Source organism: Amblyomma mixtum, chromosome 4 (assembly GCF_055824585.1).
Source record: "Amblyomma mixtum isolate Tamu chromosome 4, ASM5582458v1, whole genome shotgun sequence".
NCBI classification, from domain to species: Eukaryota; Metazoa; Arthropoda; class Arachnida; order Ixodida; family Ixodidae; genus Amblyomma; species Amblyomma mixtum.
The window spans coordinates 143,818,640-143,842,397 of record NC_143015.1 but is presented as its reverse complement, the minus strand read 5'-3'; the positions used below and the strand labels follow the sequence as shown (position 1 = coordinate 143,842,397).

At 47.5% G+C, this 23,758-nt stretch overlaps 2 protein-coding genes and 1 long non-coding RNA gene across 6 annotated transcripts in view; all 3 read right to left on the bottom strand.

Moving 5' to 3' along the window:
• LOC149348569 (uncharacterized) overlaps nt 1-15,365 on the bottom strand; it is a 216,527-nt gene extending 201,162 nt beyond the window's left edge. Inside the window, exon 1 of the mRNA XM_089588192.1 lies at nt 15,265-15,365. The gene's annotated coding sequence lies outside the window, so the exon portion shown is untranslated. The remainder of the gene's footprint in view (nt 1-15,264) is intronic.
• Nucleotides 1-23,758, bottom strand: part of LOC149348566 (uncharacterized) — a 237,716-nt gene that overhangs the window by 168,302 nt on the left and 45,656 nt on the right. The gene's annotated exons all lie outside the window — the stretch shown is intronic.
• On the bottom strand, nt 17,381-18,640 carry LOC149348568 (uncharacterized). The gene is made up of 2 exons (XR_016292272.1): nt 18,456-18,640; nt 17,381-17,523 (listed from the first exon to the last, which is right to left on the bottom strand). It is a non-coding gene; the product is annotated as an uncharacterized LOC149348568 (long non-coding RNA).

Here is a 23,758-nt window from a genome sequence, read left to right as displayed (position 1 = left end):
CCACTAATATGGCCACGGCGCAGAATATATGAGCCCTTTCAAAATCCCGCCAAGTCAACCCACCCGGACCAACAATCCCGAGACCGGGCTCTTCACCATCTTCAGCACAAAATCAATTGATTGGAAATAGACAGAGCAGCAAGAAAGCCCTGCAGTCATATTTTTCATTTTACTTTGCAGTTGTCTTTCTTTTATTTATGTTTGTCTCTTGCTATGCGAAATTGCTTTATGCAGCTATCTTTCTGTTTATTTTGCATTGGTTTCAGCCCGTCATTCTAACTGGAGCGGGCTGCGGCACTTTATATTTAGTTCATTTTAATAAAGTCCCACCACCAACAAACCTGTCTACCATAAGCCAGCTACACCAATCTTTTTTGAGTCCCCGTCTTAGGTCAGTTGAGTAGCCCCTATACGTGCGAGTGAAAATCTATAATGGCCCGAAGGTGGTGTGCTTACCTATTGCCTTGGACAGCTGACCATGGGCGCTATGCCGGAAGGCCCGAGTTTGGCGCTCGCCCGAGTTTCATCCGAGTTTGCGATGACGGCAGTCAGTGAACGAAGATAGCGCGGAACGTGCGCAGGCAGCGGACAATAAAATGTAGAGATAAAGCCACGTAAAGGCGATACAAGCGCACCCTGCGCGCCCGTTTCACACTTCAAACACAATGCACTGCGCAATACCAGGCCGCAGCGCTACCTGAAGTTATCAGCGCCATGTCAGCAATCGCGAAATCGTGACTTCTCTCCTATCTATCTGCACACTCACCGCTAGCTGTTTGACACGCCTTTTCGGGGGTGTCAAAGGCGTGTCTTCTCTTTCAGGCTCTATCTGTCTCTCCATTTCCGAAGACGAACAGTGCGTACTAGGTGCACTCTTGTATCAACCCTTTCTCTTCTCTCGAATACGTTAAAAAGCAACAGATAATATTACGAACATTTTGTTCATTCCCAAATTTATTTTTAAATCTGAATCCAATGAAGCGTTGTTGAATAGTATATGTTTAGGAAATTAACAAAGATTTGACACTTTCTGCCGCTAGTGGCGATACTGAGACCATTGCCTGCAGCGTGGCTTGCATACGAACTAGAGCGGCAGCCGGCCGTGCCGAAAACAAGAGATGCTGCGCTGACACGCCGCCGGTAGCGCTGCCTTCGACTGGAAAGACTGGGCAACTGCTAGACGCTGAATCTGACTTATTTTTCGGCCATTGCGATAATATATTTTATTGTGTCGTATATCAAAATATAACAGTCATGCATCTTCTGGCTTGCATAATACACAACAACAAAAAACTGAACTGCATTGCACCCCCCCGTGTCACTGCTGCTCTCTGCAGTGACCTCAGGTGGAGTTCTCCGCTGCTACGGCCGCTGCCGCACCCCCTATGGCCAAGCATTGCTTTTAGTACGCTCTTGGCGAATCTCAGCGGTAGAAATTGGCCGTGCGAGCGGCTGTGATGCGGTGTGAGAAAAAAATTGCTGTTTGGCTGTATTAATGATTCATTACGTATGCCTTTTGTGTGTGACGCCTCTTTAGTGCGCTGCGGATGCGAAGAGCGTGCTACCCAGCGACACAACTCATCCTATGTCATCAGACGCTGACTAAAAGCTCTGAAGGTGGTGGCGCGCGTATCTGCGTAGTATTTGCTTACATCGTGCACTTCAAGGTTTTGCGGACTGGTTTTGTCACTAACGTCGATGGCCGTTGTATACCGCAGTGACATCGCAATAATATCATTCGGGCAGATGAGGGATCCTGTTTGTAATAATGGAATCGGACTTATAACAGATAAAGGTGTTACGGTTGTGAAGTACGCAGTGTTTGCGTGCTGGAAATTACAAACTCTTTATTGCACTGGGTCTAGAACAGCGACCGTTTGTCGATCCCGGATGTGTTTGACACATTGATGCTGAGCTTTATCACCGATGAAAGCGCGGCCAAGCCAAACACCTGTGGTGCCATGTTGTTGGAGTAGGACGTGCTCCAAGCACCGTTTCGTCATCGCGGTCCGTGTTTGACGCCTTGCAAGCAGGTGTGACGTGCCGTCAGCGTTGTGCTGTGTCTTACGTGGTTGCAACAGGCTATAGTGTTGTGCAATCTTGGTATGCGAGCGAAGAAATCGGCGGCTGTCGCCACGTTGCGTGTCCTTCGCAGAGGTGCTTAGATTAATCAGCGATGACGTCCGTTTTGCCTGTTATATTTCGATGGTCAACATCGTCGATGTCTGTCAGCAATCAGCACAGCCGCGCAGCATACCTGTAGCTGGCAGGGATGTTGGGAGTGGCCCACCCAAAGCGCGTACGCCTATAATTTATGTACGGCACGCCAGGGGCGTGAACAATGGTTTTGATTGACAGGTGAACTCGGAGCTAAACTCGTGAACGGTGAAGTGCCCCGAATTCATCTCGGGACTGTCATGGCGGCAGCAGCAGCAGCCTGGGTCATCGCTTCCTCTGACGGCAAATGTCAGTACGGCCGGCTGGACCCGTTTACTGCCATGGCCGACGACGAATTCCAGTGATATTTTCGCCTCTCCAAAACATCGGTACGATGGTTGTGTAAAGAGTTAGGCGGCGACCCACGCCGGCGGAGAGTGTGTACCGGGCCTCATTCGCTTTCGGTCGAAGAGCAAGTCCTCTGCTTTTCCGGTTGTTCGCGACCGGGAGCTTCCAGGGGATCGTCGGCGCAGACCGTTTTATTGGACGCCACCAAAGCACTGTGAGCCGCTGTGTGAAGGACGTCTCCGACGCGCTTATCGACGCGGCTGTGCAGAAGCGGTGTGTTGCTTTCCCCACGACTGCGGCCGAGCGTGCGTATGTTAAGGAGCGTTTCCTTCTGCGCGGCGGCATCACAGACGTCGTGGGATGCGTCGACAGGACCTACATTGGCGCAAAGGCCCCTTCGAAGTCCAGCTCTGACGTGGTGAAGGCCTACTATTTCACGAGGAAGGCACATTATGTATTGAACACAATGGTTGTAAGAATGCTGTTTTTGCTTTCATGCATGTCACGCTTAATGGAATGTTCTCCCATTTATTTGTGATAGTAGTCCGTGTACTGTGCAGTGTCAGTGGATGTTAAGGAACCCCATATGGTTGAAGTTATTGGCAGCCCTTCACCATGGCATGCCTCCTCGCTTGAGTTACTTTGGGGTATTAAACCTCAAAAACCGCTTCCGTTTATCAGTAACTGAGCAGTTTTACACTCAGTGTAGATAATTTTTTTTTACCTCATGTTTGCGCACGTAATAGGTGCATGGATTTTTCCAGCTATTTCATGCATGCATTTTAATGGGTTTTTAAACGGTACCATTTGTGTCACTTGGCAGATTGTAATCTTATGCAATATTCATAATCGTAAGTCGCCTCACTTTGGCTGAAGTGGAAAAGCTCCTGCCGGAAGCACTGGCGTCTGTAAGCCAGGAAAACTGGCATAACTGTTGTGTTCATGTGGAGCAAGTTGAGGCTGAAGCATGGCAACGCGATATGATTGTTGACGCTGAAATTGAACCGGTTGTCTTCAGAACTTCCGACTCGTGGAACTCCTCCTCTGATGAGTCGAGCACCGATTCCAGTGATGAAGATTTAAATGGCATCGAGGAACTTGTCTGACTTCGAATTTATGTGTAATACACACGCTACTGAGGAAAGAGAGAGGACTCATCGGCTTGCTGTCATCACCTTTGTGCGTGTGTGGGTGGAAATGTGAAATATGTGTGTATGTGGGTGTGTGTGTCGATCAGTCTACCGAGGAAATTGTAACATTTCCATCAAATCATTGCATCATTGCAATTCGTTGCATCAAATTGTATTGGGCAGTAACTTGTAGTGTAGGTGTTCAGGTGGTCATGTTAATAGTGTCTGTAGAGAAGTAGAATTTGTAAGGGAATGCAAATAGTACTTTTCCAATTAGAATACGTATACTGGTACACGTCGTCAATGTGTGCAGTTTTTGGAAGTTCAATTGCAGAAAAATACGGTGGAGCGTAATGAAGCGTTGTGTGAATTATTCGGAAAGTATATGAAATTTTGAGAGTAAATTGGATTCATTTAAAATAATTTTGACCATATACTGTTTGATTCGTTCGACTAACTCAACAGAAATTTATTCAATTATGCTGTCCAAAAAGTTCGAACATTCACAAACCCCTAGGCATTGGCCTCATTTTGTGTGTGAAGGTTGGGAATGGTGTGTATGGGTTTCTGATCTTCATGTCCTGAAAAGGAATTCCTGGTTTGGTGCTGTCTCGCATTACCGTCAATCTCTGGTCGTTTTGACATGTTATGCAGTGCCAGTGTTGAGGTAGCCAGTACTGTATGTTTTGTCCTTAATTTTTCGGAGGTGTGAATGATTTCAAGCTGGCTCTTGCTCAGTTGAGTGTGAATTTGTTTCGAGTCACGTCTTTGTTAGTACATTGGTCAGGTTTTCGTTTTATCAAATAGTGTTGTTCGATGGCTCCACATTTTTTTTCAGTTTTGGAGCACTTGACTGATTGTGTGTTGGTGTACATCCACTGCACGTGTCCTTTAATTTCTGTGCACTGTGATCCATGCCAATGGCTGTTTCCAGAATAAACCATTTCTCGCAAACACTGCGGGGTCAGCATTCTTTAATGTCCTGTCTCATTTATTGTTTGCTCTTTTGAAAAATTTTTTCCTAGCGTTGTACAACTTTTTCTGCATTCTTACTTGACGTTCCCACAGCTTGGAACTCTTTGTACCTGGCTGCATGAAAATCCTGCCTGAGCAGCTTCTGCTCTTCTAGGAGAGCAGGGAAATCGAGCCAAGCTGACTCTTGAGGCAGTACTATTTGCTGTCACTGTGGGAATCAATACTATGTTCAAAATTTAACACTTAACACGAGAAAACAGGCCATATCGAGGTGGTGTATGCATGGTGTATGCGGTATGCATCAAATGAACAGATGCATCCTGTTCCTTTCAGAACACGGAATAATATTCAAGCGATTCTGAACAAAACGAGTTTTCTCATTCAAGTCACGCGAAATTCAACTTGCGATGAAAAAAAAAAATGTGGGAAAAAAGTTTAACAATACGGGATTCGAACCCACGCACCCCCATTGCCTGTCGACCCTCCGGAGCGACGCGTTAGACCACACGGCCACAAAACAGCGCAGAGCGATACACCTCTCTTTATTTTATTTGCGGACTACTTCCGCAGCCTTCACAGCGTTGCTAGCACTAGCGTTGCACATGTAGCGTTGGTAGCGTTCCCTCGCGGTACAAAGGAAAATTTAATAATGTATGAGTCACTCTAAAGCGCTTTAAATCCAGATCTTGCACTCTATAAAATGCTTATAAAGGTGTACTAAGTGCATTATAAAATTCAACAAACCTTGTTTGTTGAATTGCACACGCAATGCACTTGGTGGAGCGACAGACAAATGAAAAGTGCACCGGCGGTTGGCTCACGTGACCCGTTCTTTGTAGACCGCCCAAGAAGACCATGAGGTGGCGCCGATGCGATGATAAAGCACGGAATATATCCAGATAACCCAATGAAGCTGGAGGCGTGACGAGGGTGGGATTTTGTCTTGCTAGCATTAGTTCACTCATCTGAGGGCGTCGCCAGAACTCGGGAAGATTCCGAGTTTCAGCAAACTCGGGCCTTCCAGCATAGCGCCCCATGTTGCCCTGAACCTCTTCGCAATCGTCAGCGTTCCAAAAAATTCGCTCAGGTCGAGCGCTGTAAAGGCAGTTAAACATAAGGTCAGTGCTATTAGTTCTGACCTTGGCACCAGCAATAGGGATTGATTTCAGTGCAAGAAATTACTACCGTAGCTACTCCACACAGCTGCTTGTAGTCATAGACGATGCACGTATATCATCGCGTACGCGGAGACAATCGTAACAGGTAATCATTAATAAACTTACGAAAGTGATCCTGCAATGCGTTTTTGCCCAATCAATTGAAAAAGACGATTTGTTAGTGGCTTGCTTTGAAGAATTATATTCAAATATATTCATAGCAATCGATCTTTAATTATTCATTAATTTGAAGGGACACTCAGCACAAAAAGAAGTTGGCTGTGTCGATAGATACCAGCACTCTAATGAAACTCAGGCTACTTGCACTAAATACATAGTTAACTCAAATCGGTAAAAAAAAAACGAAACAGGTGTGGTTAGCGTGGTCCTATTTTGCGCGAAAAGTGTGGTGCATCTAAACAGTTTCTTGGTCGCAGATCCCAGGGGCAAACCTACGCCGGCATTCGCGTCTAAAAAGAGGGGACTTGGTTCTCTTTCGTGCAGAGCTACAAGTTTTATTCGAATGGCAGAAAAATCTTTATAAACACTTTTCTCAGAGATAAATGCGTCCATTGCTGCCGCAAAAACAATGACATCGCGAGAAAGGGCCATAGAATTGGTGTTTACTGAGGGCAGACCTTTTTTGAAGCGGTCCTTACTCTCCCATCCAATCATTACCATTGCTGACTACTGCATAATCACCTACTAGTCCTTTTTCTTGGTGCGTATATCACACCCTTGCGACGCATACATCGTGAGTACTCACCGCAGTACATCTGCTGAGAACTTTCGGCCACAGTAAATGCAACGAGCTGCGACGCCCTCTGACTCTGCTCCTTGAAGCAGTAAGGCTAACAATGACCAGATTCGGCTAGAGGTAATCAAAGCTTTTTGTTGGAAATTGGGGACTATAAGCTATTTGGAGACTATGACTATGAAGTGACTATGCGCCGCGGGGTCATTTCACTTCATCCTTCGTAATTCACTCCCCCTGCTTCAAATGGCCGCGATTCCAGTCACAAATGCGCGATCTTGGAGCTGCGCTATTTTCCATCTTGCTTCCGAAAATCATGCGTAATGACGCCGCGATCAATCCCGTTATTATTAACGTGGTACCGTGCAACTCGACGGCACGACAAATGCGACTGGCGAAGCTCCACGGCACTCACGTCTGGCAGGCTCACTGGGCTGCCTCCTCTCCACCTTCTTCTCGTTGTTTCCCTTCGCAGCGTGGTTCCTGCAAGAAACCGCTCGAGTAAGGGGACCGTTACTCAGCACTTGAATTTTTCATCTGATTTCGGACGCTAGAGCGAGTTGGTTTACATTTTTTTTGTTATGAAAAGCACTGTGGGTACAAGAATTATACAATACAGAGGCTGTGCCGACTTGATCAAACAGACGATCACACATGCGAGAGAAGTACCGCACATATCAAAAAGGATGCTCTTATTCATCATTCGAAAGCCAGAGATGTGGTAAAACCGTTATCTTTATTATCTTTTCTTCGGAACATTTCTCAGCGTCAAAACGGGCGCAGCTTTTGATCTCTCGTAACAGGTTTTCTGCTACAGTAGCCACTAAATATCGCGGATAATCAAGCGCATAACGGCACTCTGCTTGCTTGTGAAAGCTATTGTGAAGGCTTCATGACTCCATGACACTTCCGAAGAATTTCAAAAGCACAACTTGGCGGTGCCCTATTTAACAATCTCGGAATATGCTTATGAAAATTGGGCCCAGTTTTTTCGCAAGAAACTAGCCAAGGCGCACAGAAACACTGCCTTTGGATAGCTTGTTCAAAACAGCAGTATTTAGGGCATAGAACGACCGGCTCACCCTGCTGCAACCACCGCGGTGGCTCAGTGGTTACGGCGCTGGGCTGCTGACTCGAAAGACGCGGGTTCGATCCCGGCTGCGGCGGCCGAATTTCGATAAAGGCGAAATTGCAGAGGCCCGTGCACTGTGCGATGTTAGTGCACGTTAAGGAACCCCAGGTGGTCGAAATTTCCGGAGCCCTTCACTAAGGCGTACCTCATAGCCTCAGTTGTTTCGGGACGTTAAACCCCAATAAACCAACCAACCATCACCTTGCTGCAGAAGGGCAAATGGGTGATTCTCTTGTCTTGCCCGAGCGTACTTACTCGTTTTCAAATACAGTCGCCTACTCGTACGCACGGCGGCGCTGCTAGCGATCGGGAATGGTCATTGTGAGCATACGTCGAACGACGACGAGATTTGCCTCTTCGCAAGTGTAACGTGTTTTAGGCGGCGCCACTTAGTAACTAGTACGGCTGCTCGAGAGATGATCAGGCAACCACGCAAGCCTAGTGCTATGCTGCGCTATCTCAACTCGCATTGAAATGTCCGCGCAATCAACTTCTTTTCTAGCACTGGGAAGCATCATGTCCCACGTTGGTGTAACTGAGACTGTGCTGCTTTGAAACGCTCAAGAACCTCTCAGTGCGGGCCATGCTGTTTGCTGCGGCGTTAAAACATGCTTGATATCTGCTACGGCGGAAGCCCTCAGTGCACACATACATCATAGGTGAGGCGGAAACCACACGATGCGGGTGTGACTGGTGTCATGGGCACACAACATCCGACTCTGACGATTCGCGGCAGTTGGTGGGACATATTCCGAGGCGTCTCTAATCACGAAATACAAATGGCGCGGGGAAACGCACGACACCTGCGCGAGGCAAACACAACGGCCAAAATCACTGCAGCTGGGCGAAGTGCCTTGACGAGCTAGCGTCAATAAATTTCTCGCGGCGTTCTTTTGAACAGCAGTAAATAAAGAAACGCTTCCCAAAACTGGTCGAAGCGGTTATAGTAAACCTGTAGAAAAGCGAGCACTCTCAGAACTGCTTTCTTTCTGCGACTAAGTTGAAAACAGCTCCATATAGTTATTTTTTCTTGACATCGTGTCTCCGAAGAACAAACAGGGATGGTCAAAAATTTGTAACGCTTCTCCAATCCTCAGGTGCTCTCGGAGTACAGTTTTAAGGTGTCGCAGTGCGGAAATTAGCGCAGTTAGTACGTACGTGTATACGTCGACGTCGCAGCCACTGGCCCCGTTTTCCCCCTTACTCGAGCACACACTCCGTCTGATCTGGCAAGAATAGTGGTCTTGGCACAACGACAAAGCTCAAATACAGAGTAGCAAAGGTATTTGCAATGCGAATTTCGGCCCCATGATTTTTTCCGGGGCTGCACCTGCGGGCAGAGCTTCTCACTACCATCAATCGCGAATGATTACACACGCAAACACGCTACAAATGCTAGCAGCTTCCCGTAGCGACTGCACAGATATGTCTCCGCAAGATTTTGTTCGCAATTCGTGTTTACGGCGGAGCCGGCACCTACTGAGTGCGGGCCCTTCACAGAATGAATCGCTGAGGAAAAAAAAATTAACACCTGTAGGGTCAAGTTGTCGCCGCTGGAAAAGATTTCCTTGAAGGCTTGAACACGATTTACGTCAGAGAAAATCAATGCTCACGGGAGGGGGGAGTGCTTTAGACGAAATCGTTGAGGCTCAAATGAGCACTGCAAGCCACCGTGGCCTAGCTCACATACTTTCCACTGCGAGGCTTGACTATGCAATACGGCTGCTGACCATGAATCCAATGCGGTTACTGACCATGAATGCGTAGAAATATTTAACAGTGCATCTGTTTTCACGAGTGAATTTGACACGCCTTCACAGTTACCATCGCTCAACACAGAAGCCATCATGACAGCTATCACATTCTACGCAGATGGTATAGCTTCCATAGTTAATAACATGAATCTCTCATCAGCTGGTATGGACATGATTAATACAAAACTGCTGAAAAATGTAAAATCAACATGTGCAGTGTACCTTGATTTTTTCGCAGTCTCTCTCTTCAGGGATCATTCTAGATGACTGGACAACGGGGAACGTCGTTCCAATCTACAAATCAGGGAACAGAGACTCCGCCATGAATTATCGCCCCATGTCATTAACTAGCGTACCCTGCAAAATCAAGGAATATGTCATCTACTCTCAAATTATAAACTTCTTAGACTCAAACCATTTCTTCCATTCTTCACATCATGGGTTTCGTAAGGGTCTGTCTTGTGAAACCCAATTAGCGTTGTTCCTTCACGACTTGACATAATCTTGACCGTAACATACAGACTGATGCCATCTTTTTTGATTTTGCGAAAGCTTTTGATACAATTCCTCATCGCCGTTTATTAGTAAAACTTGCGCGGCTGAGCTTACATCCTAACATACTGCAATGGATTGAGCAGTTTCTCACAAATTGTTCTCAATCAGTCTTCGTTAACGGCCACGTGTCTAACAGCCTCCCGGTTACATCAGGCGTTCCGCAAGGATCGGTACTTGGTTAGTTACTCTTCTTAATATATATATTAATGCATTACCTGACCACGTTTCCTGCAGTATTCAAATAATCTTTGACGACTGTGTTATTTACTGCACTATTAATAACTCTCGTGATCAACTTAGTCTTCACACTGATCTCAACCGCGTACTTAAAGGTGCACTGAAGAGGATTCTGAACTTGTCTTTTTGGCGCAGGAACTCGATCCACACGTTATTAGCATTCTTAGAAACTGCGACTTATTGCCCTGTGTGGCCGATTTCCCTAATTAAATCGAATTAACGTCCGGCTGCCGCCTTTATTTTTTGAATTCTCCCCGTACGGTAGGCGCAGTCGACCAACGCGTGAAGTGCCTTTAAGCCAGCTCCGTGGAGGCTTTGCTTTCGCTGTATTTTGTTTTTTTTTTAGGTTTCCATGAATAAATAGTTTCATTCACAGACAATATAGCTGCAAAATAAGCCCGCAGAAATAAAAATACGCGCGGACTATTTGCTACTACGGACTACTACGTATTACTCCGCCGAGAGCAGAGCGGCAAGCCGCCACGGGACTGGGTGAAAGGCACTCCACGCGTTGGTCGACTCCGCCCACCGTACGGGGGAGAATTAAAAAAAAAAGGCGGGAGCCGGACGTTACTACGATTTAATTAGAGAAATCGGCCACACAGGGCAATAAAACGAAACTTCTAAGAAAGCTCGGAACATGTAGGTCGAGTTCCGGCGGCAAAAAGACAAGTTCAGATTCCTCTTCAGTGCACCTTTAATTAGTGTAACAACTGGCTGATGTCCCTGAATCCTAATGAATGCAAACTCCTATCCATCTCTCGTCGCCATGGCCCGCATCGCTCCCAATATTTCATTTCTAACACCTCGATTGAATCAGTATCATCTTATAAGTATCTAGGGGTCAGCTTGTCTTGTGATTTATCTTGGCGCACCCATATTGGCAACATCATTTCAGCATCGAATAAAACCTTCAGTTTTCTCAAACGCCATCTCCACCTTTACCCTCTACACGTAAAATTACTCGCGGATAAATCGCTTATCAGACTAAAATTAGAATATGCCTCTTCCATATGGAGCCCGCACCAAACTTACTTAATGCATTAGAAGCTGTCCAAAATCATCCCACTCGATTCAGCCACTCTCCATACTCATATGGCATCAGCATTTCTTCATTGAAAGCATTATCTGGACTCCGCCCCTTTCGTTCCCTCGTCGCATTGCAAGTCTCACCCTTTATCACAAATTATTTCATTCTTCACTCAATCAGTCACCGTATATCACAGTTGCAGCACGGATATCTCATCGTACCAGTCATCACCTACAAGCTTCCCGGCCGCCATCGCATACTGCCACCTTTCCTGCTTCACTTTTCTTTCGAGCAGCAACCGACTGGAACGGCCAATACCCTGTGACATGGTCAACATCGCTACATCTCCTACTTTTCAAGAACATATAACCGACCACCTTCAGTGCTAAATAATATTCGCTGTTTTGTTTGCTCATTTCATTAAAATCGCATCCCTTATGTAATGCTCCCGATACAAGGGGGCCTTTAAAGAAAAGAAAATAAACTGAACTGAACTGAACGTCCTTAGGTTAGGATCTAGATACAATGCATGCACGTCTAGATTGCCTTTGACCAGACAGTTCGAGTGCTTCACGCTCGCCGCTTGCGTTGGCTGCTGCTAAGACCGAGAGTAATAGCTATCCACATAAGCCTCTAGTGTGAAAAGGTTGACGTTTTTTAGCAGAACTACATAAATACAATTTCTAACTTTGGCAGTGCGCTCATTATTTTTTCGCGTCGCTTGTTTCTGGTGCATATCTCGTGTCCACAGTAGGCATTCGGTTCGATATCGAATGCGAATGAGATTCCCAAACTCATTCGATGGTGAATGACTTTCGAACCTAATGACATTAAATGTTCCCTTGTAGCAGCCGGTAAATGGCATTAGGAGCCAATGCCACTCGATGAGAAGGACATTAAATTTGGTAGCATGACAGGGGTATTAGTGTCTCTCTTGGCGTTGTGCACTAACTCATCAGCAGCCTGACTACGCCCACTGCAGGGCAAAGGCCTCTCCTATGTCTCTCCAATTAATCCTGTCTTTTGCCAGCAACGGCCACCCTATCCCCGCAGAGTAAGTAATCTCATCCACCTAACTATCTGCCGCCCCCTGCTTCGCTTGCCTTCTCTTGGAATCCACTCCGTTACGCTTAAGGACCAGAGGTTATCTTACCTTCGCATTACATGCGCTGCCCAAGCCCGTTTCTTCCTCTTTATTTCGACTAGGATGTCACTAACCCGCATTTGTTCCCTCACCCTCTGCCCACCTGCCTCTTAACAATACACCTATCATTTTTCTTTGAATAGTTCAAAATTCGAAGCAACTGCTCTGAATTCAGTAATTGCTTCGCTTGGCTTTAGCGACTGTTGTAATTGGGACACACCATCAATCCCTGCAATTCAGGGTCAGCAACCGGAAGGCTAGAAGCTGCCACGCCTCATAACAGACTTGCATCGTCTTCTAACGTCCCACACTCCCTTGAGGAACGCACGGGGATAGCACGCATAACGTGCACTCCCAAATGCAGACTGAATTCGCGCTATCTCGCAGTTTGCTGGCGACACGAAGACGACCCCTCGATCCTCACCTTCTGTGTCCCAGCAGTCTTGTTCCGATGCGCAGGTGACTTCGCCAGGCGACTGCTGGAGGGTGCGGCGGCCATCTGGCTACGTTTTGGCTTCCGAGAAGGGCACCCAGTCTGAGTGAGAGAAGATATGCTAAACATAATAAACGCAGGAAAATACAGGCACGAAACATCGGCCGGGATCGAACCCGCGTCTTTCGGCTCAGCACCCGAGCGCCGTAACCACTGAGCCACCGCGGCGGGGCGATAGCAATCTTTGTGATTGTCACAGATGCGGTCTGCACATACAAATATATATTGTATACTTTAGGAGTGTACACCTTTCTTTGAGTCTTAAAAATTGAAAGTGATGTTGGTATGCGCTACCCGTTCATGCTTGCAGTATTAATTCTGAACTTAGGGAGCAGACTGCTTTATTGATAGCGTTTCGCGCAAGCAGTATGTGACTTCGGAGACATAGAACGATTCTCCCTAGTTTGCGCAGGATTACCCGAGTACTGTATTCGTCGCCGCAGATGCAGGGAGATGCGGGAGAGCTAAATTGGAGTGTCTCAGCAGGCAGCCCAATACGATTGGGATGTGGTACAGATTTTTCAACAAAACTCGCCTAGATGTCGCCATGTTGAGTGCATAGACTCAAGCAGAGAGAAGTCCAGGCAACCCTCCAAGAACATTCTCGCCATGATAGCAATCTTTCGTTTGGTTTGGTTTATTCGGGTTTAACGTCCCAAAGGGACTGAGGCTATCAGAGACGCCGCAGTGAAGGGCTCCGGAAATTTCGGCCACCTGGGGTTCTTTAACGTGCACTGACATCGCACAGCACACGGGCCTCTAGAATTTTGCCTTCAAGAAATTCAGCCGCCGCGGCCGGGATCGAACCCGCGTCTTTCGGGTCAGCACCCGAGCGCCGTAACCACTGAGCCACCGCGGCGGGGCGATAGCAATCTTTGTGATTGTCACAGATAGTGTGCGATAAAATGTTGCCGTGGAAAAAATTTCATCACTGAGGTGCAATTGGTTATTTAAAAGCGAAAAAACACACTTAGACGTCAAAATAGCTACGGACATCGATAGAGTACATGATCATCAGAACAGCCACGAACGTCGATCTAGTATGTGGATGTTTTGCTTTCGCGTTGTTCCAATGCGGGTCGCCGCAGTGATTTCGAAGTTTTTTGCGAACAAATTCCGTGAGTACCAGCCAAACGCATTTCAGCCTGAACTTTTCTCAGCGTTCTTGCTATAATGGTGAAGATATGCGGTAGCTTCGTGCCCTTAGACACCTGTTCTCTTCCAACTTCGTCGAAATTCGCTAAGTGTTGCCCCCTTCGCTCAATCTTATTCAGCATTTAATGAAAATGCTCTGTATCAGGCGCTTTGACGCTAATATTATTGATGAAATGAGGAATGCAGTCTCAGCCGAGATCTCTTCAAAAGCAAAGGCGGGTCACTATTCGTTACATAGCTGTGCCGGCGGAGTTTGAGCCACGAACAGAATAGCGCAAACCAAATTGGAATGTTTGGTATATGGTTCATGGGGTTTAACGTCCCAAAGCGACTCAGGCTATGAGGGACGCCGTAGTGAAGGGTTTCGGAAAATTAGACCACCTGGCGTTGCGCATGGGGTTGTGAACGTGCATTCACATAGCATAGTACACGGGCCTCTAAAATTTCGACTGTACCGAAATTGGACCGCGGCGGCGGAACAGAACCGACGCCTATGATGCGAAGCATATTACTAGAGCTACACTACAGCCCGTCGAGCGCGGCGGTGGAGCTACCATTGACCTTTAGCGTGACCACGTGACACCACGTGACAACATGACGTCACACCAGAGGAGAAATCGGCTGCCGGCTCGCGCGGTCGGCCGCGGCGGTGGAGGCTCCACATCAGAGGCGCAGCGGCTGACCACGTGACAACATGACGTCACAGCAGAGGAGAGATTGGCTGCCGGCTCGCGCGGTCGGCCGCGGCGGTGGAGGCTCCACATCAGAGGCGCTGCAGCTGACCACGTGACGCTACAGCAGCGGTATAAAGCTGAGCTTGCCTTGCTCTCCGGGCACTTACGAGGCGGCCAGGTGTTGGGATGCCGCCTAGAAACAGGGCTGATTTGAACGAGAAGCGAAAGCTTGAGTGTGCCACACAGACCGATGAACAGCGGGATGAACGTCTGGCTTCGCATCTGACTAGGCTTAACGTTAGCTAAGCCTCAGCCATTTTTTGGTCAGTAGTCAAGTGCCATAACCACTGAGCCAGTTGTATGCTTTAAAAACGTGCCGCCGTTGTCTGTTACACAGGTCACCTCTTTGAGATCTGATGTCCAAATCCAAAGTTCTTGTATTCCGCGTGCGGTAAGAACTACAATTGCGGGCATTCTGTGCGAGAACTTTGCCGCGCTCACAATCATTGTGGATTCGCTCCACTCTTCCAATCTCTCTGCATTTGACGTGCGTCCACCGCCCTACTCACCAGGAAGATATCGCAGAATCAGGAGCACAGATAGCAGCTTCAGTGCAGACGCGGTCCTAAATGTGGCGGCCTCTTTGAGACATTCTTGGTACCACGGCTTCTGGAACCTGGGGATAAAGGAATATGTTCCCCAGCCATGGTTCTCACCTGTGTGCGTGCCCGCAGCATTCAAAACAGACTAGCATAGATTAGACAATGAAATGTTACTATATGCTAGTTGAAACAAAACCCACGATGTCGATAAGGACACAGGAGGCAATGCTGTAAGGGTTCGTTATGGTCTCAGCGTACTGCATACTGTATTGCAAGACAGATGAACGCAGATACTGGAAGAGGCCGGAAGCATCCGAAAAAGCGCGAAATTGTCTCATATAGGTTAATACTTTTAGGGGACGTACAGCATTCGCAGCTGTATTAACACTTGGCTCGCAGGCGAATTCTATAGACTACTCCAATGGAAATGATGCGCCCGCTAAAAGCCACGGGCTCAGCACCGAAACCATCGCAAGGGGGCATCTAATTCGCACATGCTGCAGACTTCAGCACGCGCACATTGCGATAGACCTAATATTTTTTTTTTTACTTATCGTGACGCTTAGACTCAAGAAAAAGCTGCCATTAGATGGTTTAAAGGAAGACAGACGTAGAGAAAGATGGCTATGCCGAAAACAGATTAGTTTCAGAGAGATGCTCTCATAATTATGGCAGGTTAATATCCTGTCAAGAGCCAGGAAATATGTCCCAGGTATTCTCCACTGATTCCTGCTACCGACTTCTTGACCCATACTGTGTAGCTCTTGCCATGTGTTGGATCAACGAAACGTTGCTCACTATCGTAATGCCATACGTACGCATTTGGCAATGGCCTTTGACGACACACGTCCATTGCAGGCCGTCACAGGTACCGCACACCAGAGAGCACCACTGGCATTGGACACAAGGCGGCTGCAGGATTCTCCTCGCCTTGAGCCGACCGACAGCCTGTGGAAAGGGGATGCCCTGCTCTAGTTGAAATAGAAGGCGTTGCTTTTTCACGCATCTTTCATGCATTTCTATATGCAGTCACCTGGGAAAAGACGTATCTGTTTTTTTTTTGTTTTCTCTGCCTTTATTTCTTGCTAATGTCTGCATCAAAACGTATCGCAAACAAAATTCCTTTGGTGCATAGTTTACGGAGGTTTAACGTCCCAAAGCGACTCAGGCTATGAGGGACGCCGTAGTGGAGGGCTCCAGAAATTTCGGGCATCTGGGGTTCTTTAACGTACACTGACATCTCACAGTACGCGGGCCTCTAGAATATCGCGTCTAGGGGAATTCGACAGCCGTGGCCGGAATCGAACCCGCGTCTTTCCGGTGTGCAGCCGAGCGCAATAACTGAGCCAATGCGGCGGCTAGGGATACCTAGAAGAGAGAATATTCTACTGCCAAACATGTGAGTATGACAAGGCATATGGGGGAGTATAGGAAATGGCAATCATTAGATCGGAGTACTCTTGGTAGTCGGTACAATTAACACAGCTATGAGTACTTGCTGCATCAATGCTTTGTTCGTACGCGAAGTAAACAGTAGTTCATCTAAACTGACACTCCGATTACAACGTATGGCGCATATATCGAATTAGACGCATGCAGCAAGCCGTTTAATGCCCTCATTTTATCGCACTCCCAGTTTTAATACAAAGGCATTATATTGCTCATGAAGCGGAAAATATGGCAGTGTCATTCTCAACGTCCGGCATTGCGAAACCCCACATGAACCCATTACGACATCGGCATTGCGTAAATAAGACAAAAATGAAGAAAACGAAATCCCTCGGAAGTATGCTTCAAGCCCGAGCCAGCGCTGGCCACTTCATTAGAGCACTGCGTATTCAATGCAGCACGGCACCCCGCGGGATTAAACTGTCATTCTCTCGCGCTAAGGAACGCTGAGGAATTAGAAGGCACACAACCGTCCAGTCCTGAATTTCTACACTTAAATTTGCCTCTAAGAGGCTTCCAACTATGTCCGAGATGTCCTCCGCTACATTGTGCTACGGACAACCTGAAGCATGCCGTAACTATCGTTTGCGTCATCCAAGCGTTGCTGAATTTCGGAACGTCATACATACCGCTTCGCAACGTGGCCGTGCACTGCGCCCCTACTCGCCACTTGCCACCCTTTGAAGCGTCGCGCACACCTCGGGCACCAGAGAGCACAGCTGGCGGTTTTTTAGTGTTAGCTGTAGCAGTCGCTACGCCATCCCAAGGCCCACCAGCCTGCGAGAAGTGAATGCCCTTCTTAGCTCAGTGCACGACTTAAAAAGTCTGGCGTGAAGACATTGAGCAAACCAGCTGAAAATAGTTTCACAGGTTCATAGAGTTCTCTGCCGAAGCCTCGATTACGCAACTGTCCCCAGCAGCAGCGTAGGTAATCGGCCCAATATTGGAAACGCATTGGCAAATGCAGGTCCTGCGAAGGACCAGCGTGAAGCCGTCCATTTGTATTATTGGGCCGATTGCCTGTCAGTCTCCGGTCGGGTCAGAGAAAGCGGCACTTGCCTTGCGTCTACGTCTGCTTCATTTTGCCTTCATATTCGCGCCTATGCGTCGAAATAGTGACATCAACACAACATCGTTTTCCTCCTAGCCATATTCTCGTCTCCACGATAAACAGCGGCCGCAAGGATGCATGGATGGAAGACAGTAGTGTGCCCTTTGAAACAGAGTGGTGGCAATTACCGCCATGGTCGGCATTTTTTTCCCTTTTTTTTAAAATCTGTTTAAATTTAGCTTTCTCTTTCGATACGGTTCCCTGCACTTGTAACCTTATGTCAGCATTCTGCTTTTCAGCCACCAATCTGCCAATCGCGTTTGGCTAACTTCCACCGCACTTTTATTTACATGACCATTGTTATCTCTCAACCCTAGAGCCTCATGAAGAGTGGCTGCGCCTGCATCTGCATCCCGATGGATACCACCACGTCTCAGTATCAGGTGTTCAATTGCTTTTAGAGATCTACCACACACAGCACGTGTATCATCTTCTTCGTTATTTTTTTTTTGTAGCTGCGCGTTCTAAGACTCCCTGACCTAGCATCAAAGAGTAGGGCACTGCCTCTTGATTTATGATAGAACAATTCCTGCCAGGCAGAAAACTCACGCGTGCCATCCGGCGCATGTATTAGTCGCGTGCAGCGCCGTCTCCTCACCTCGTGCACCGCAGCTCTCTGGAAGATGCCGCGGATGCGCTGGCTGAGGTCGCATCTGTGGCGCTGCACTGCTGCGACGCTGCCCTGACGAAGACACTGTGGAATGCTCCGATAAGATGCGGTGCGCTCCAGACCCTGGGGCCACCAATGGCTTCCAAAGCCCCACTGGCTTCCAAGGAAGACATCGAGACTGGGGGAGACAAAGAAAGACGAGATCCCGGAAGGCAGTGGTTAGAGACTGTCATCTCGTTATGTATAACTTATTACAAGAGATCAACGGGATTGCAGGCTTTGCAGTCTAGTGTGCAGAGGTCCGAAGTGTGCGCGAAGCATGAACGATTAAGGAAAGGAAACGCTTTAAAAACAAGCAGCATAATCATTCTCTTTGTTAACTCGCTGAGTGGAAGCTCAAACGGACACTATGCAAAGCTGCAGCGCACAGAAGATACAGACGCAACAAGGAGCAAAAGCCAACCGTATAGTTTTAGGAAAGGCCACTTAAGTGTAAGGTTGGAATACATCTTTGAGGGCACAAGCCCCCGTCCATTGACGGGGCTGCAAAGGAACGGCCGCGAAAGCAAATACTTTGTTTCACTCGTCTTCCTTAGTCCTGCCTATACCGACGGAAGATTACGCTGCAAATACAACTTCTTCTCAAATCCACTTTCCTGCTGGAAACTCTAGAGACGATGCACGCTATCCGATTCATTTTCATCAAACCAGGCAGATACCATCAGAACGCCACGCGAAAGAGATCGCCGTATGGGGCAGAATGATGGGTGTCTGCTGTAGATTGGAAACGCTCATTTATTATTTTTATCTGCGAAAGTTTTTTTGAAAGCGCTCTCCTCACTAAAACAAAATTCACAGACAATCAATGCGACTCACGAGGCAGAATAGTAAGCGTTTTCTTTAGGCAAGCCCTGTACACACGATATCCAAAGAACTCTCGTACTTGGTGGTAGTGGCCACACTACACCTCTCCATCCCCGACCATTTTTTTCCCATTGCACTCATACTGCGCTGTTCTTTCCATTACTCCGTCCCCTCTGTTTCTCTGAGAGGCCTCACCTCCTCTCCACCTCCTATGCACACCCCACAAAGCGTCATCACACAACACCAGACACAAAGATTTTGCGCAAACGGCAGCAGTAATGTCAACGAGCTAAAATTTGGCAGTTGCCATATATGCCGAGGTTGTACTGGGGCTACAATCCTTCTCACAAGTTGCTCGCAGTTGAAAGGAAGTATACGAACGCGGGGTTCTGACTTTCAATGTTGGCTCTCGAACGTGTGAGAACAGCAAAATTTGCGAAAGGAGTCTCCTAGCAGCCGATGCTTTCACTCCACTGAGAAGTGGCGCGACGAAGTATATTTATTTTATTGATTTATTTAATCAAATACCCTAAGAGCCCACAGGGGGCATTACATGGCATACTAATACATATGATGTGCAAAACTAGTTAGGACGTTAGAGAGTGGTTGATTGATCTAGCATGCTGTTGGCGAAGTGGCTCAGACGATGCCCAAAAATTTGGGGCCCACTGGTTGGCCGAACCCCCACCCTTGGAAAAAAAAAACTGGCCCTGTCTTAGAAGTTGATTGTTCAGGTATGTAACGATATTATGTTCCAGAGGCAAAAATATATTTTTCGGTTTGTTTTTGCCAATTAGTCGCTTTTTATTTGCACTTTGTCTTTGACTTAAGATCCATCTTGTCTGGTCGTTCACCTGTGCTGATCACTAAGGTGCATCTTTCTCGGCTTGTTTTTTTTTAATCTGGATTGAGAGAATAAACACATGTCATTAGGCAACAACAGTTAGTTGCATGGAAAGCTTTTCTTTGCTGAAAGCGAAGCATTTTGGGAAAAACCCTGGCCGCGTTCTCTCGTTGGTCACGTGATTGAAGCAAGCAAAGGAATTGTGCAAGTCATGGTGGTTTTCGGGCTGACACTCACCTAGGGCCCTCGCTTTCCCCGCTTTCGTCGACGTGGTAAAGAGGAAGCGGGCCGCTGCTTCTGGCGACACCCACGGGATGGCAGCACTTCACTTGCTTCTGCTGCCTCTGCACCCAAGGGTTGTTGTCCACGAGGCGCCTCGCAACAAAAAAGGCGCCACTTTTTTGTTGTTGTTTTCTGGCGGGGGGGGAGGGGGGGGGGACGGGGTGAGTGTAGAGAAGGAAGCTGTGATCTCCGAGCGACACCAGGCCAAGGTAGTACGATCATTTCCGTCTGTTACCGCGTTCTGTGGGTCCAGTTCAGTGTCGAGCCTCGCGCTACATCAGCTGGGCGTAATATGATAGGAGGTGACTACTTTTAACGCGTAAGATATTTTCTTGTTAGGCTTGTTGGTAATTCATTGTAATTTAAAGGGGCCAAAAACCAGACACACACACGCATGTGACGCACAAGACAAGAGAACGGGACAGAGCGACAGAACGCGATAGCGTTAGGGAGTTCGCGTCGCAAAATGCCGTTGTCGTTGTCGGCGTCGTTGACCGTGGCGAACAATCCCCTCAAAATCCCCACAGTAGCAGCTGAGGAGGTAGGTGGGCCAGTTAGGTCACATGACCTTGTGGCGTCATCGCAACCTCCTCACCGCAGCAGGCGGCTTATGAATCGTCCCGAGAAGTTGCTGGGAACAGCAACCTTTATCACACACATGAACCTCCCATAGCACATTCCATCGCAGGCCACTGGCGCATCGTTTAACCGCTGCACCACTGTGCAAGGAGTGATTGTCTCTTCGGGGATTTTGTCCATTGCAAACTGCTCATCTGAATCTTCTAGAGGAAGAATGCAGCACCAAAACATCCAGCATCCTGTTGCTGTTTCTATCGTACACGCCAACTTGTTTCACAAAAATTACTCGCATTCACTGAATGTTGTAACAGTTATATGTGGAGTTTGGTAAGACATGTGGTAGCTTAAGGTCCCCACTCGGTTGACGCTACCAGGGACGCCGTATTAGGTGGCACCCGATAAACTCAGCCCGCCTGAGGTTCCCTGCATCGACATCACACAGCATGCTGGCATTGTTGCATTAGGCCAGCATAGAAATGCGAAGTAAGCAAGCCAACTTACGCAGTTCAGGACGGCCAAGGCGACTCAAGTATCCAGGCCCGCTTCATACAGGGCGCACATCCAAAACGCCGATGCGTACTGCAAAAAACATCCATGTACACCCATGAATGTTTCTCGCTATATACGACCATGCAACTAATGCGACAAGAAGCATTATTTAGCAGAAATTTCCCGAGTTTGATTGAAACACCACAACGATCTCTTGTTAAATGATTAATAGCACGACAGCACCAAGATCAGGAACAGACGCTGCATCAGGCGCGCACGTATACAGCATTGGTAAAGGATTGATAACAGAGCAAGAAAAATCGTTTGACACCACTTCGAATGTCTTACGTCAATTAGTTTGGCCTTAATAGAAGTTTGAAGCTTTCAAGTCACGGTTTCGAGAACCAAAGGCAATGAAGACCTAAGATATGCCATGCTTTGATTCGATTACTGATCTTGGGCTTCGTAACGCGCTGAATCATTTGATACCACTCCAAACATTCTACTCCATTGAGGTGGTACGCAATCTCTTTATCAATGGGAGCACCAAATGGTTTCGCTTTAATAATCTTGTGTTTCATACTAACTTGAACTTCAGTAATGATACCGTACGAGCAAACGCTCTAAAAGCGGTATTTGCCTCTTGTATATGTCTTCTGCATTTCGCTGGCATATTTGCGCCTATAATGCGTCAAAGCAGTGACATCAACGCGATAGTTTTCCTCCTAGCAATCTTAGCGTCTGCACGAAAAACAGCGGCTGCAAGCAGGACAGTCACGCGCGCCACTCTGCGGCACATGTATTAGACGCGAGCCGCACCGCCTCCTCACCTCCTGCACCGCAGCTGTCTGGAGCTGGCTGTGGATGCGCTGCTTGAGGTCGCATCCGCCGAAGTGATGCGCTGCTCTGCCGTGACGAAGTCGGTGTAGACTGAAGGGAGTCTAACGCTTCACAGGGGCACTGGGGGCCACCATTGGCTTCCAAGGAAGACACCCAGACTGGCGGAGAGAAAGACGAAATTACGCAAGGCTGCGGTTAGAGAATGTCATTTCGCTATGTATAACATAATGAGAGATATCGACGGGACTGCGGGTTCTACAGTCTGGTGCGCAGAGGTTCGAAGTCTGCGCGAAGCATGAACGATTAAAAAAGGAAACTCTTTCAATACAAGCCGCATAGTCATTCTGTTTGCGAACTCGCTGAGTGGAAGCTCAAATCGACACCCTGCAAAGCTGCAGCGCATAGAAGATACAGAAGAAACAGGGAGCAAAACCCAATTGTCTCGTTATAGGAAAGGCCACTTAAGTGCAAGGTTTGAATATCTCTTTGTGGGCAGAAAATCAGAGTGCCCATGGAGTAACAATGACAAAGAAAGAGGTACGAAAGAGGTACGCCTGTTAGTCTCCTCATAATGCAAGCCTAGTTCAGTTATTGAATCACATGAATAAGCGTTCTTTCCAAAAACATAAAAAAGTGAAATAATTATGAGCACTATTTTACTGGCGCAAGGCAACCGTCGGTCCAAAGAGTACCATGTTTTAACTAACGTTGTTTGCCGGAGGTGGGTGCCAAACACTCCTTTCCCGAAGCACATGCCTAGCTTTCCTGGACACTGAGTAATAAATAAGGAGGGTCATCTGATGTACGCGACGAGATACTGAGTCCCGAACATTGTGATCACCATTCCTTCTTTCTTTTAGCTGAAAAACCTGACCAAAGAAATGGGCGGTGCGCTCGATATATCGAAGGCTGCGGGAAAGCATTGGGATGTACCGAAATTTTGATATTCCCGCCGTGATTTTCACCGTTCAGCGCCATGTGGCGTGTGGTAGCAGCCGTGCAAACTAAAAGCGCTTGTCCAAATTTCCTGGGCTTGTTCGACCCCAGATAAAGCTGAACGTTTGGTCTAGGTGAACCCTTCTAACCTTTAGAAAGCCGGTGGGCACAAGGCGGCCACCCGGAGGCAACGGTTAACGAAACACCACGCTACTCGCAAACAATGTGGATTCTGTAACCGCTAGGTGAGGGCGGAGATATTTTCAAAAAATAAATTAATGTTTGGGCCATCTGCAACAAATATTTTCGCCGCGTAAAAATACTCTTCTAGTTATATCTCGGAGAAATAAATAAGAACAAGAGAGGGCATTTCTAATAAAATTACTTATAAAAGGGAACCCTCGGAACCGTGATTCGTGCACAAGCCTAAAAAATTTCGCCTCTATCGAAATTCGAC